Genomic DNA, 15,914 nt, shown 5'->3' with positions numbered 1-15,914 from the left:
TAGTTCTCTGCTTTTTGAAAGATGACAGTGTCTTTAAACTGAGCCTTTACAAAAGAGTCATCTCACATGGCATGTTAAGGATCCTTTTAAAATGGGTGTTATTTTAGGAATGTGCACACACACCTCTCGTATCTGTTGTCTACACTTCTGTAAGCACCTAGCTTTCCAGGGATGCATGCTGAAGTGTAAAAGGTTAATGTTTTAAATTCATAGATCATGTACTATGGTGGAACAGCAAGTTGAGATTTGTTAGATCAATCTCTTCTTAACAGATTAAACTAACATCTTAACCTTTCATACTTAACTTTTGTATATCAAATATGGTCCTTTTTCAAGAGAAAAGGTATTGTTCTTCTGTCAGGACTAAGCTAATTTATTTGAGCAGAAGGCTGTTGAATTAACAGAAGAATGCTTTGGCAATTGTTGAACTTTTTACCTGTCTGCCCAGTGGCTCAGAACATCATTCGTTTAAGAGGAGCTAAATGAATAGGGTTAATCTGTAGGGAACTTGGTTTCTTTTGAGTTTGGGAAAACTTTGATCTTTTCTCTTCACCAAACGTGATGTATAGTCTGAAGTTTCTTTCCCTGCTGCCTGGTTCCTCTTGTTGCAGACCAATTGGCCACCATGGAGCCTTAAAGTTCTTCAATTAAAGGGACGTGGGACTTTTTTTTTTTTTTATTTTAAGAGGAAGACTTGTAACAGTTAGTGAACACCAGAGGGAAAAGGGAGAACAGCCTTTTAAACAGCTTTTCCCTGCATTGTTAGCCAGACTGCAGGCAGCAAGGCATGGCTTGGAGCATTATAGAAACGAGCTATGAATGCCCTACAGGTGGTCTGCTCACATAATCTCCCCAATTTAAAACATTTTCCTTTACAGGACAATTGCATCACAAAACTCCCTTCTCTTTTGCTCCTAATTGAACCAAAGAACAACTACAAGATTTTCTTTAAAAAAACTGAGTGTCTAAGAAAAAAAAAATCTATTAACTACATTCTAATCTGTTTTCTAAAATGGGATCGCTCAGAATACCAGGAGTAAAAGCTGCATTAGACATTATTCCAGATATTTTTATGCCTTCTGCTTATATTCTGTCAAATTAGCAATCATTTAAAAGCAATTGGTTAGGTTGTGTTCTAGCAGTGAAAAGATAGCCCCAGGTCCCTTATTAACCTGTCAATCATGATAAGAGATGGGCAGCTACCCTGCTAATGACACAGATATCAATCATGATTTGTGGGAAAAACCTTGTTCCATTGAGCACTGACTTGATTATTGGTGTCCCTTTCAAAGATCCTGTAACTTAATAGACTCCTCCACTTCTACAAAGTTACCAGGACCATGAAAAGGAGGAATTTAAAATGCTGATCTCCTTGGAGGGAAAAAATAATTTTAACTTCTCAAATGCAAAGAGAAGTCCATTGGGATTTATGCATGGTGCCTATTTATACACCAAGTGACCAGGATCAGAATATTGACAAACCTGTGAGTTGAAAAGGCCCAAATATTTTCCTGTATTGCTGGAAACATTTTTTAACAGTTGTTGAAAAATTTAAATCAAGGTGGCAATTTTCCCTGCTGTCAGTGGGGCTAAGGTAGAGGTCATCTCCCTGCCAGGGAAGCCCCGTGTATGGAAGCACAATCACTTCTTCAGATAAAAATCTGCTTCTTTCTAGTGGGTTCTTGCAAGGAAGACTGAGGGGAGGTACAGCCACAACTGTTCTGTGAGAATTTATTTAGATAGGTCTCGCTAAGACTGCTGGTACGGGTTCCTAGTGCTGAGATAAAAGCATTTCTAGTACAAGATAGGAAATAGCTCTGTGGCTTAACCCACCCTGGAATGAGCTAAGAGGTGCTGCAGGTAGACTTAGGAAAGCAGTCTTGGAACTAGTTAGGTTAACATGGTGGCTGCTTTGGCATTTCAAAATGAGTAATAATGCAAAGGTTAAAAAAAGACAAAAGGCAAATTGCTAGAAACACAAACCTGGGGAAATGATGCTAGAGAAGTTAATTTACAAGTGCAGAATTTTGTGAATTAACATAAAATTTGTGTCTAGGGAAAAAAATAATCAGGAAAAAAAAACCAGCAAGGTATTTAGGTGCACAAGAAATAAAAATCCACAAGTACACAGAACTTCACATTATTATGATACCCTTTATCAGACTTTAAAGATAAATTTGCTTGAAGATCCAAAATACATTGGTGAGGTGGTAGGAGCTACATGTAACCTTTCAAGGTCTGATAATAAGCTGCCTTCTCCCTAAATTTGCCAGGGAGCTACTAAAAATAATCCCAGCAGACCTGTGGCCCAAGCCCTTGCCTGCGGAGCAGCAGTGCCCTTGGCATCCCTGCTGGCGTAGGCTCACCCGTGGGCAGGGGCAGCACCCACATCAGCTCATCAGAGCTACGGGAAAGCTTTGTTATCACTGATGGGGCTGCATCGCACAACTTGCACAGCAACGTTTGGAGAGCTGGAGAGATGGCATCTCCAAGAGCCTCCTGCAACTCACAGGAAGGTCTAACTAATTGCTCTGTTCAGGAGAGTGACTAAGCTAGCAGAGAAACACAGCTTAGGATTTTTGCTTTTTTTTTTTCCTCCTCTAGTAAGCAACATACCTTTAGAGTGTTCCCTTTCTTTCCAGGACCCCTCCCCTGCTTTATGTGGTCCTGCTTCAAAAGGAAGCCCTATGGATTATTCTCCTCCTGCTGTAATGACTGAATAATTCTGCAGCCTCCAAAGGAGCTGGCCCAGCTGCCGATGGGCCTTTTAAAAAAGATGCAGAGCAGTGCAGGTGTGCTGCAGAGCCTCGGGAGGGATAGCGCACCTCCCCTGGGCCCTGCTGCTGACTCCCTGGGAGCTATAGGGAAGTGTCCTGAAACTGCTCCAAAGTTTTCCCTGTGCAGGGGAAGCTTCCCTGGAGCTTTGATAATCAGTCATGGAAGGGAGGGACTTCAGACAGGGAGGAATTGGGAATTCTTACCTATTGAAATAATATGGATTTGGCCAGGCTTTCTGGGAAGGCTAGGAAGGCTAACACTGGCACGCAAGGAGTCTTTTTTCCTTCTTTCTTACACAGTATTTAAAAATCAAAGTATTGGGGTTCTCACCTGTTAAAGAGTTCTTCAAATGTGCTCAAAAGTCTCCCAGGTGGGGTAGGAAAGCAGGAGGCAGAGGCGCCTCTGTGCACACACTACCCACAGTGTGCTTCACCCCAGCTTAAAAGCCCAGGTTCTCTCCAGATTCACTCGGGCAGACACCTCATTAGACACCTAAAGGTGGCTTGTAGGAAAAATCAACATCACTTTTTCACAAGAGGAAACAAGTACTGGGAGCCAAAGCAGAATGCCCAAATTTAAAAAGGAATCAGTAGCTGAGAAAGAAATACCAAAGTCCTTGGGAGAAACCCAGGTCCGCTGTGAGGTATAAAAACTTCAGTGTGAATAAGATACTACTGTTTGATCCCAGTGACTGCGCTCCGCATACTTCTTTCACAAGCACTACATGCAGTGCAAAAGCCAAACCTAGCCTGCCCAGTAAGTTAACCTTCTTAACCAATAAAGACATGGAATTTTATATGGGATAGACAGGCCACCTAATGTGGGGAAAAAGCAAACTGATGATAATGAATGTTGAAAAAAGACAAAAGATGCTCCTGGAGTGAAAGCTCACCCACAATCAAGATCACGCTGGAGGAAAGCTCGGTATGGGCCAGTCAAACCAGCTTGTAGAATCACAACCAGATTCCAAAGTGCTTGTTACAACCTGCCTGTAGCATGCCCTGCTCCTGCACCCCGTTTCCAGTCGCCTGTGTTTCTCCAGGCACACACTTCTTCCACTCCCTGCCACCGTGGCCTTCCCAGCTTCTGGCTCAACAGGGAAGCAAGTGAGGAACAATCTCTCTCTGTTGCCCATCCTGGCCACGTTCCCTCTCTTTTTGCACTGCATTCCAACACTGGATGATATAGAAAAGGTAGCACACCTTTTCCTGGAATTAAAGAGGCTAGGCAACAAAGGTCACTCTGAAAGCAGCAGGATAAGCCTAAGATGAATAAAAAAAAGTGATATACAAATGATGGTCCAAGGAAGAAATGTTAAACTGGGCAGACTCCCTGCATGTGGTCATGATGAGTTCTAGACAGCCTTTAAGAGAACTCAATTAGCAATGTTCAGACAGCTCTTATTTATTTTAGCTTTTATAAATGCCCATCATTACTGTAATCAGGTATATGAGTTTCACTAGTTCAGCAGAAAGGATCACTCATCATAAATGCTATGGTTGGTATGGAAATAACTAGTGTCTGGTATTAAAATGTGGAGCCATAATCTGAGGTGACTAAGGATAGTCAAATCACTTCAGAAGCTAGTACCTAAGGTCAAATGCTGAACCAAGCTTTTTGAAGGCTGAGATAATACTTTTTCACTCCTACAAGTCTCTTATCTATGATCTCAAAAGACTTTACATTCACTAGTGAATTAGTAATCAAATTTCTTCTTGGGAGACAAAAATTGCAGCAATGCCCAGGCTAACAAAACTGAAGTGCAAGTCTAGAGGAAGAACCCAGATTTCCTGAGTCTTCTGTGTTTTCAATAACAGTCCATTTTAGAAGGACATCCTTGTGTCTCTGCCGTCCCCACCGCTTTCCCCCCAACTACTTTCACCTATGCCCTCTCCACCAGTTTCCTACCCCGAATGGCCATAGCCCCGTACACCCGGAGTGTACGCAGTTTCCCAGGCACAGCACCAAACCTGTCACTGGTTTTCAGTAAAGCTGGCACTCTCAAACACCAGTCCCACCGCTGCCTTTACAACTTATGAACTACCCTAGCCCTTCCATGGGGCCTGGGTGAGAGACATGATCCCCTTCATCAGGAAGACACAAAGAGATTTGAGGGAGTTGGATGAAAAGCAGCAGACCAGCGTGGGACCATCACGTTAGGCTTACCAACCCAAATCTGGGCTACGTGTGCTGAAGGGCTAACGGTAAATCATCTTTTAACAGACTAGGGAAAAACGACTCGCTCTCCCCATTCTCTAAGGCAGGCATGGAAAAGAGTGTTTACAACGGGTGTGGAGTCGCATCGGGCAAGAAATCCCGGCAAACGGAGGAACTCCGGTAGGACCCGGCGTGCGGCAGCAGCCTCGGTGGGGCGGGGGCAGGACCGGGGGAGCGGCGGGCGCCGGGACCGGGACCCGGGGCGGGGGGGGAGCGGGGGGGGCACCGCTCTGCTCGCCATCCAGCAGTGCCCTCAGCTGGGAGAGACCGGGAATTTCACCCCGAGGCCCTTCCACCGCTCCCCGCTCTCGGAGGGCTCCGCAGCTAACGTTTGCAACCTTTTTTCTCGACTTCTCCTCTTTTTGGTGCGTGACGGCGGCCGTGGCGTGGGCGATGCCCCCTTCACCAGCCGTGTGCGTGCTGGGGGGGGCAGCGCACCCCGGGGGGACCCGCCCGCTGCGTGTTGACCTTGTACGTACCTTTTGCTGTGACTCTCTGGGCAGAGGTGACTGTCACTGCAACCAGTACAGAAAAATCTAAAACTATGATGTCCTTTTTTTTTTTTTTTTTAAAACATCTTTCCAAGAAAATACAAATTTAGTCAGAAAGATGTGGGCAAGTTACTGTACCCACCCAATATATTATAAAGGAGAAAGCTGGACTATCTCTCTTGGATACTATCTGATTTTTTTAATATGCTGCGGAAAACATATGGTTCTTTTCCAATAATTTTTGCCTTATGTACGACTTGTTAGATGCTTTCATGTATGTTTTAAATGCATTAGCTAGATGTTCTTTCCTCCAAACATTTGTTGTTGCTAAATTACACCTAACATTTTTCACAAAGAAACATTAGTCTCAATTATTTTTTTTACTTCATTTTTTCCAGAAAATAAACCTAAGACCAGAATCTCCCATTTTCACATCTTCTGAAATTAGAAAGAATAGTTTTCATGCTACGAACTGACTTGATTCAAAATGTATGTTAGACATCATATCCTCATCATTTCTCAGTGGCTGAAATCGAAATGGTCTCTTTCAACGTAAATCAGAAAACGTCGCAATCTGGCTTATGAAACAAACAACCGGCTTTGGTTTTCTGTCCAAATGTAGAGTGGGAATAAAATGAAATCTGACTATTTGGAAGGGAAGGGGAACTGTTTCCCATCCAGCTACAGAACCTGCAGCTTTGGGGCGGCGCATGTTCTGTACATTGCTGCCATCTGGAGCTGCAGCCCCCCAGCGCCGCAGAGAGACCAGCCACTCGGCAGGGAGCTGCCTTACTTTCTTTCCCAAATCCTGCTGGGCAGAAAATACATTTACCATTGTGATTTTTAAGCTGAAGTTACTTTTCCTTTTTTTTTTTTTCCAAAACTCTAGGGGTGCAATGTTTTGCCTATAACCATTTGAAAAAACAGTTTTCCAGGGTATGGAGCGGGGCGTTAGGAATAGTCAGATCAGGAAACCAGGGAGACCCACAAGGAGCTTCATTGCTGCCATCCTCTAGCTCATTAGTGTACAAGAATTGTGTGTGTTGTTTTTAGCAGCTAAAGAGTTATTTATGGCTTCTATGTTCTCAAGCCAAAGTGAGTGAGGGGTGCAACCAGGGCAAACGCATCAGAGCAATGCAAATCACTGACAAGGCATCATGAATGCAAGCTGAGCAGAATTTAAATACAATCCATGAATGAGAGGAAAGATTTGCATGAGGGAAAGAATCATTAGAATCTGATTTAACAAGCAGTATATAAAATGGGCCTTTGCAGCTTAAAATGAAGCAAAGCACATTCACGTTATACATTCTTAATGAAAAAAAAGCAAAATCACAAAAAACCTAATTTATTAGTAGAGCTTGGAATAGAAATGGTTTTCACAGAATACCTTTAGATCCTGATTCAGAAACTTGTGCTTGATTGCTTTCTGAATAGAAGTGGATCATAAGCATGTAGGGTGGTAAGGAGTAGTTAAGTGCATGCCAAAGTCCTATTGATTTCAGTGAGATTTTATAAGATGCTTAAAGTAAGCATATGCGTAAATGTTTTCCTGAACAAGAGTGCTTTTCTGAATTAGGGTTTAACTCATGAGTTTATATGCTAGTTTCAAACACAATTCCTTTGGGGAAAATAAGATAGATGAGAACAAAAAAGAAAAAATATATTTCTGCATGTCTTAAAAGAAGGTAATGGAGAATTATTCTGGGTAGAATTATTCAGGGTAAAATTTTCTGTAAGGTTCAAAAGCCAACAGTGAAAAAAAAATATCTGTGGAAGTTGAAAGTGAATAATGTTCATAGAGCAACTTTCATAGATTCTCTGCTGGTTTCATCCCAACTAAATTATGGAAGATTTTGAATGGAAGGTATTATATAGATAATGGCAGTGTCTTGGAAGAAAAGGGATATGTTATTTTACATTAAGTGATATTATATTGTATCTTGAGAAAAGTAAAAGAGAATTGCTTTTAGGAAAATCCTGCTGGTTTTCACTTCCAGTCAGTCGTCATACACAGTAGGCAGAACAAACTTTTATATAATGTCTCCTAAAATGCAGTGTGTCTACCTTGCTTGTCATTCGAAGCAACAGCTGCAATGGCAGATTCTGATACGCTGTGTTTTCTGATATTAAGAGATCATATATTTCTGTCAACACTGGACAATCTTTCAGTTTCCTTTGAAGCATTGGTCTAGCTCTGTCTTTACATTTCCTAGCATGTTCCTGTGGAACTATCACGCTTCTTTTTATGCACTTCTCTCAAGTAAGTCATTAGCAACAACACACATGAGAATGAAAAGAGCTCAGTCTACAGCTGTGGCCATATGGGCTGTACTCGTGAAAGTTAGATTTTAGTGTCTGATATTCTTTCAGCATTTTAGATGATTTTGGAGTGTTGCAGTGGTGACTTGCAAGATGACTTTTTGAAATCTATGAAAGGTATGACCACTGTGGTTTTAGTTTTCCTGCTCTTTTCCTAAATTAAATTGTTTGACAACCTATGATATTCCAGGTCACTAGCAATAGTATTCTCCTGACTTTGCTTTCTCTGTCTCTTTTGTTGAGCGAAACCAATATCACATTTGGTGACAGGTAACATCCTCTACAGTAGTACTTCTCCAGCTGTGATCATTGCTTAAATATTTCTCAATATTTTCATACTTCAATATTTTCTTTTTTTCTTTTTTTTTTCCCTCCTTGCAAGTGTCATGTTTAGATGAAGGCTGAGGTTCAGCTCAAGGCTGAGACATCTAAATGCAGGTAGGTATCTAAATATGGGGGGGATTAAATGTAAGCTATTACAGAAACTCCTGTTGCAGTCAATAGAGTGTTATAACATCATCAGGGGTTCCTGGCAGGTGAGTCAGTTCCCTCTAAAGTAAACTTGTGGCCCTTCATTCAATTGCCCAGACATAGGCTCCAAGTGGTCCTGGAGACTCCTATCCAGTTTCTACCTGCCTCTCCAAATGATCATGGATCTCCTATAATTTTCTGTCATGTCTAAAAGCCTCAGGTGAATATCTCAGTTATGCTCTGGCAACTCTAATAACATAGGATACCTTTCGTGGGCCACTGATTTGAGCTCAGATCTGGATTTGACCAGATCTCCCTGGAGGGTAGCGGGAGTTTGGACACCTACCTCACAGATATGTGACAAAATGAAGGTGACTTCATCTTGAGCTGAACCCTGCCAAGCGAGTCCAGTGATTCTTTTTATCATCAGTCACATCCCTGTTGCAAGATTTCAGTATTTCAGATTTCTTTAATTGCTGCTTCCTCAAGTTTTACACTTTCAGCTGGGCTCTATCATGTCATCTGGTACAATTTATAGTTTTGATTATTCAACAGAAAGGTTGTTTCTTAGCCACTGGTCTGGCTTCTTTGACCTCCTTAAAAGCACTATGCGCATTGTCTGCTAGAGATTTGGGACGGGTTACTCTTGACAAGGCTTTTGATTTGTATAATCATAATTTATTCAGTATAATCATAATTTATGGACAAGGTGTTATTTTGGTATCACCTCTTTTGGCAATCCTCTCACCTGTAATGATACCTATGTGCTTTCTTCTACCTCTTTGCAGTATATTAACTTCTCTATTCTTTACTTTATACTTTAAAATTTATTTTGCTGCTGCTTCATTTCCTGGTAACATTTTAGAGAGGCTATTTTTTACTTTGGTTTGCTTCATTTCTTCAGTTTTGTTCATTTATCCAGACTTTAGGATGGCTTAAAGTGCATAATCATATATCCTTAAACCATGCAAGTTCCATCAGCTCCTCTAGAGAGCAGCAAATATGTTCAAATAAAATAGCAACATAATTCAACCTAATGTTCCCTGAAACACAATCTTTATTAACTGAGCTAACTAAGTGCTGGTAAAGAGCAAAGAACTATGAGGAATGAAGGTCCTATACCCAAGTGTGTCACTTTTAGACATTGTCTGAGAGCTGCCCTAGCCCTGGCACTTAGTGTGGATGCAGCCCCCTACCCTCCCTAAAAGCCCTGCTTGAGCCCAGCCAAGCTCACCAACATCTCACCGCAGCGGGGAGAGGGAAGGCAACGGGGGTGCAGCCTGGGCCAGGGACCAGACTTGGATGCCCACCAGATCCGTGGGCTGCAAAGCTTCCCGTCCTTACTCACACAGGACTATTGGCCAAGAGGAAGCACTCACTTTATGAACAACACCCACAAGTTCTCCATCCCTCATGGCCATCAGTAGGCGTTTGACAGATGGGGCTCTGTCTCCTGGTGTGCACTAGGGTTTAAGGAACTTGGCACCTGGCAGAGATCCACAATTATTTTTTTTTTAAAGAAAAATAGTCAAAGTAATGAAAAGTCTTCCCAGCTGCAGACCTCTTCAGACTAACACCACCATGTGTTTGGATCTAAAAAATACACAAATCTTCAAAAGAAGGACAAAGCTCCCTCTGTTCTTTAAGATCAGTCTCCAAAGCAAGATTGGCAGCTGCCTGCCTAAGCACTCGCGCACTGACACAGACCTAACAGCAAAGCAAACTCCTTCTAATGGGAAAAAAAACCATAAAAAAGAGCTTTCAAAAACATGCGCCTGTTTGCAGGCCTGTCTCCGGTAAGGTTTTCTGCCAGTAAAGCTTCTTGGCCTATGGTTGAGTTTGTATCGACTGTCTAAAGCAGCTTTTGCAAAGGTTTCTCTCAGATCGGCCTGGCCAATTAAGCCAAATTAAGTCACCCCAGATCTGCAGAAGGCCTATGGCTGCAAGCAGAGCAGCTTTTCCCCACAGTTTCCTGTGACCCACACTACATTTCATTGCCACTGCTACCCCTCCTGGTTGCAGTCGCTTCAAATTACCAGGTACCAAGGTACAAATGGGAGCCACCTTCCCCAAAATCACCACCTGGGCTCTGGTGAATGCAAAAGGGCACTAGGGCAGCTCTGGGCGGACTGAAAACATGGCCAGTGTAAGGGCTGCTGGCATGGCCATGCTGCAGCAAGGGGCTGAAATCCCTTCTGGAAAATGGACTTGCCATGGGTTGGGGCATACAGGGGCTAGGCCAGGGTACAGGTGGGCTGGCCGGTGACCGAGCCAGAGGGGGCTGGAAGAGCCAGGAAGTGGATGCATCTTCCATTGCTTGCCTCAAGGACGCTCACCTCGTCTCCCCACTCAGTGCAGGAGAAAGGGGTCAAGTGAGGCAAAGAGGGGAAAGACAGCAAGAGGGAATGCTCCCTATGCAGCTACAGACTGTGTTTATCACCGCATTTTCCCTATCCCTGGCTCATCTTTCATAGCATGATCCTGCCTCTTCAGTAACTGCGTGGCACTGGCTAGCCTTTGCTGGTAGGCAGGGAAGTAAAGGCAGACACAGTCGGACACAACTAGTACAGCAACGCAGATAGTCTGGTAAACAAGTTCTGCCTCATTTTTGGAAACACACTTTGCCAAAGATCCTGGAAATGGTGGAAGTGGTACTCCAGGGTGGGTGGTGGAGGCTGTACCTTGTTGCTTTTTGAGATGTGTACTGGTAGCTGGGGCAGTCCCGTGTGGGGTGCAGCTGGTGTACTGGAAAACTACAGACCCCACCTGGTATTGAGGCAGACAAAACAGAAAGAAACAGGCAAAACTGGAAGAAGCTAGCACTCACTAGGACTTTCTTTTTACAAGCTGATTCCTGCAAACACTTACATGCACCTTGCATGGTGGTGTGCTAAATAGCTGGGAAGACTCAGTCCTCACTGAGATGGCAGGTGAGATCTTCTGTTGGGTGCTGACTGAGGGACCTGTACCTTCATGATATTCTTTATATAGTCCAGTTTCAAGGAAGATCTTGCTGATTCTCCAGTGCAAATAAATTTATCTATAGTTAACTTTGCATATGCAGAAGTGTGTATACAATTACATTATGTATCTACTAAAGGGTTGTTCTGCAAGGTGGCCTTCACTTTGCAACAGTTTGTCAATGTAACCCTATAGCATAGGACTAATTTCAACTACTCTACCAATTTCTTGTGAATCAACAGAAGCAGCACTCCATGTTTAAGGTGTTCGGACTGTATTGACAGGGGCCTGCAGGGACGCAGCGGGCAGCTCTGTAGGGACTGGCAAGTCCTGAAATTTGTCTTTTGGTGCCCCAACTGAACTGTTCTTATGATGACTGTGTATATGCTCCAAAACCAGGGCAAAATTCATGTAGAATTTGGCATCAGAAGCAGTGCAGGACAATATTTAAACTGAGCTGTGCCCAGCTTCTAGTGGGCTGGACCCCAGGTCCAGCTACAACAATATTACTGGTATCAATGGGTATTTCAACAGAAGTGAACAGCCTAAATATTTTGCTGAACCCAGACCTTTATCTTTAATTTATAGGAACTTTGGGCTATACCAGCAAAACTTCTCAACAAGTAAATTGTGCTGAGCCAAACTGGTTCTAGAACTGAGTCTTTTAGGAATATTTTAGGAATCTCATAAAAGAATAAAACAACTTCTTGGATGTTTTTATCAACTCCTTTTTTTGTGTGTGAGAGAAGTACTGTCCTGAGGAGGAATGAAATGTCAGCTGCCAAGTTTAAACCACACTGGTAAATTTTAAGGATTTTTGCTGAAGTACAAAGAGCTAACTAAATAGAAAACATGAGACTGTTGTTCTAAGGGTTGTCAATATTTCTTTCCAGAAGTCATTAAATATGTCTCAGACACAGGTAATTTGGAGAAATTATTTCATATTTATCTGCACATTTGCATGGTCTTTATTGCAATAGACTCTGAAAATTGAGATGTATTTCTTCTAAATTGGAGTAGCTGTGTATTTCACATAACTCTAGGCCATAAGGTGGCTAATTGCTACCACCTCTGTCTAGCTTCACTACAAATAAAAATCTGTGTTTAGACCATTCCTTAACTAGGGTCATCTTTTGAATTTCATATGGGTTTGTGCTCCGTGGGATCAATTCTAAGTGACTGGTGGGAGACAGGAGTGGAACTGCAAGGGAAATTCCATGGGTTTTCCCAGTCATTCAAAGATCAGGATCCTTTCCAGGCTGTGCACCAAGACATCTGTGAAAATCTCTGGTGAACCTGTACAAAGAGGTGTCTATCAATGCATCACATATGGTAACCTGTGTTACAGATATTCCATGTATATGTTTCAGTAAAATGCTTTAGAAAGAGCCTTGCTGAAGCAGAAGAAAAGCTGGGATTTGTTAGCCAAAGTATTACATGAGTTGTCCATCTACCTTTGAATATTTTCTCTAGCCCTTCAAGGACAGCGTAGAGCCTCAGGAAAAAGCAGGTACCAGAAACAAGGAGCTAATTGCACTGCCTATGGTCTGTCAGATGTAAGAATAACTGGCACTGATTTCTAGAGAAATGAGCAGAAGGAGTGGGTGTCTAATTTATCAGGATAAGGCAGGCATTTCTTAACAAGCCTAGTGGGGCTCTAAAAGCATCTTATACTGTTTTTTCTTTAAAAAAAAAATAATATTGCCTACCTTCAGTACTAGGAAAAGGCAGGAAATCACAGAGGAAAATGCAAAAATTCATTCCGCTAGGTCAAAATCTTCTGTTTTTTTCCATTCTTTCCATTATTGTTATTTCTTTGCCTGAAGAAACATGTTCAGCAACAGAAAATCCCCAAACGCACTCTGGTGTGTCGTTCCTAAAGTCTCACAGGCAAAATAAATGCTACACACGTAGGAAAGCCAGAAATGAAAGGACTTACTTCTGAATGCTGACCCTGAATCCTCCATCTTTTCTTGAGGGCACCTCATATAAACTGCAGTTTCTAAAGCAAAGCTCAGAATCTGCAGTCATCTTCACTCAGTAAATTGTTCCCCAGTGAAAGCTGTTCAAAGCTAATCCGCTACTCAAAGTGCCAGCTGCAGAACCTGTATTAGCGACAGCTCTCTATCTTCTGGAATTTCCCTCTTGTGAGTGGCATGGATCAGAAAAGAGTCTCTGGAGTTAGGAGTGCATGTGTGCTCCATAATTACATCATAGCTGTGGGGATGGCCTGGGACATCCTGCCTGTCAAACCCAAACGCAAGAAAAAAACAGAGGAAGTGGGAGAAGGCAAAAGCTAGTGAAGTAGATCGTGATTGTAATCTAGCTACATGGATGCTGGATAATTCTAATTGTAGAGATACAGTTCATACTTTCTGATCAGATTTCTGCCTTGCCGAACTCATTTTCCAGCATTGGCATTGCTGTGCATCACAGGCCAAGAGTTCATGCTATGACTTTGAACAGAGAGCATCTAATTTGCAGAACATTTTAGCAACTCAATTACATTGTAAGAGCATTACATTGTAAAATTACTTCTCTATCAGTTGAACATCAGGCTATTAAAAGTAGTACAAAAGACAGAAGTTAAAGAACAGCCTTTTCAACTGCTCTCCTATTTTTGGAGATGCATTTCTTTATTATCCTAAAATACTACAAGCAGCAATAATTTATCTGTTCTCTGTTGTAATCATGACATATAAATAAAATAATGTGCAATTAATATCCTCTTTAACAATCCCTTCTAGAAAGATAATCACTGCAATAATGATGTATCACATAAGGGCAGATAATTTTAATAACTTGAAAGAATACACTAAGGATCTCTCTACATTGTTAACTTCAGATTTAATACTTATTCTGGTCTGAACTGAGAGATACGCGGAGAACAACTGCTGCTAATGGGAAATTATGCATTCCCTAGACACCTGTCTACAGTGTATTTCACAAGAGAAGAGAGAGTCACAGCTTTCCATTATGCTGATGAGAGTAAATCAAAGTGACCCAACCTAGAGTGGAGGAAAGAGGAGACGGTGAATACAACTGATTGAACCTTGGGGTTTGGCTTCTATTTTGGTATTAAAAAATGTATTCCAAACTAAAACAAAACAAAAGGAAAAATTTTGTTGAGAAAAAAACCCCTTATTTACAGGTAAAAAACTTGATTTTTTTTTTAAATCATGCTGATACTGCAGAAACTCCCAATGATACTTGATTTTGCTGCATGGAAAACATGGAAATTCCAGGTCTCCAGCAGCCTACTTATTTAGCAAAAGAAGTGCCATGATGCCGTTGAAGATACTAAGAAAACAATATTTTTTTAATGGCATTTTATAATTTTCCAATAAAAATTATATTTCCCATATGAAAACTATTTTATCACAGAGTTCCTGATCAGTTCCAGCTCTTAATTCCAAGGGAGCTCAATTCCTTTCTGTATAGTCTCACGTTCAGTACCACACAAGACTGGATGAGCAATATATGTAGCTTATGTGTTGTTCCATAAACCCACGTCAGGGTGCAAGCGGTACCTGCGCTGCAGCTATGGCAGCCTTGTCTGACTGCAAAAAAGCTTCCTGAGGGCAGGATTAAGAGTCTTGTGTTTTCAACACATCTTCAGAAATGCTTTTCTGAAGTAGATGGGTTAAGAAAAGATTTAAAGAAGACACGCTGGCAAACATAACAAGCAGTATTTGTAACATTTTTCTGAGCTTGAAATATGTTCTGGAAGGACTTACTTACAAAACAATTCACAAATTTAAAAGACCAAATCATTGCTTAAACAGCAGAAAATCCTGTTGTTTCATTGTCTCACATCTATTACTGCTTTTACTCACTCTAGGGCATCTAGACATCTTCACAGTACCTGAACATTCAGTGATACTGAACATAAGGAGAAATTAGAGGTGATCCTCTTCGCTCTTTCAAACGGATCTTCTTTCCCGTTTCCTCCTCCCCGTTGCGGATGCCCCTGCCAACGATCTGTTCTCATTTCTGTGGAAGCTCAAACTAGTTGGTCTTCCCTTCCTAGTAGATCCCCACCCCACCCCCCACCCCCAGTTTGTAAAACCATGCCTTTGTAATTAATAAATGTCATTTGGAAATAGTTGTTAGAAGAGACTCAGAGACCTTCCCTTAGGACCAGGTTGTTGATGTCAGAAGCTTCTATTCACTCCCCAGTGAAAAGCCCATACAAATCCTGCTCTTTTCGTATGCAGTTTTTATAAACGCACTAAGTGCTTATTACTCTGACCCTGAATTATGAGCCAAAGGGTGCACAAGTCTCAAAAGCAGCCAGGACTGCAGCTGAGTGACACCCACCAAAGGCCACAATCTCACAACAAGAAACTGCAGAGTAAGGAAGAAGTTCTCTAATTTCATTTTCCATTTCAGACACAATCAGGATTTGAAATGAGACTCCTTAGACATTAAAAGACATCTAGCTAGAGACACAAAAAAGCAAACTGTGTCCAGCCACAATGCATTTATTATTTATCCTACCCTATTTATATCTCACGCTGAGGGATGTACACGATAGACTGAATCCACATTTGTTCCTTGCATTCCTTCTCGCAGCTGAGAAGATCCAATGAATCATAAAAGGTTTCATTGTTGCAATGTTTTGTCATGGTATGTGTAATCAGCACAGACCCCGTTAAAGAGGCTTTGGAGGAA

The sequence above is a fragment of the Balearica regulorum genome, chromosome 2 (genome assembly GCF_011004875.1).
Source record: "Balearica regulorum gibbericeps isolate bBalReg1 chromosome 2, bBalReg1.pri, whole genome shotgun sequence".
Lineage (NCBI taxonomy): Eukaryota > Metazoa > Chordata > Aves > Gruiformes > Gruidae > Balearica > Balearica regulorum.
This window is presented reverse-complemented; position numbering follows the sequence as displayed.